Genomic DNA, 472 nt, shown 5'->3' with positions numbered 1-472 from the left:
GTGGGTGAACGGGTAAGTGGTTGAGTGCGTGGCTAATTGAGTGGGTGAGTGAGCGTATTGGGTGGGTGAGTGAGAAGCAGGGAGTGCGAGTGGTTGGGTGGGTGGAGAGGTCGGAGTGTAGCTGAGTGAGGGCTTTGGAAGCTTCGGTGAGTTGGTGAATCGATGGGTGCATGAGTCCGTAGGTGGATGCATGGGTGGGTGATTGTATGGGTGAGTGATTGTATGGGTGAGTGATTGTATGGGTGGCTGAACGGGTGGATGGGAGGGTGGGTCCGTGGATGGGCGAGTGGATGGGTGGATGGGTGCAAGGGTTGGTGGGTGCGAGGATGGGTTCGTGGGTGAGCAGGTGGATGCGTGAGTCGGCGAGTGGGTGATATTCTTCAGCGGCGCCCGCTGAGTGGGTGGGTGGATGATTGTGTGGGCGGGACTGTTGCGATTGCGAGTTAGTGGGTGGGTAGTTGGCGTTGCAGGA

Source organism: Lampetra fluviatilis, chromosome 5 (assembly GCF_964198595.1).
Source record: "Lampetra fluviatilis chromosome 5, kcLamFluv1.1, whole genome shotgun sequence".
Taxonomy (NCBI): domain Eukaryota; kingdom Metazoa; phylum Chordata; class Hyperoartia; order Petromyzontiformes; family Petromyzontidae; genus Lampetra; species Lampetra fluviatilis.
Note: the sequence above shows the minus strand (reverse complement) of the source record.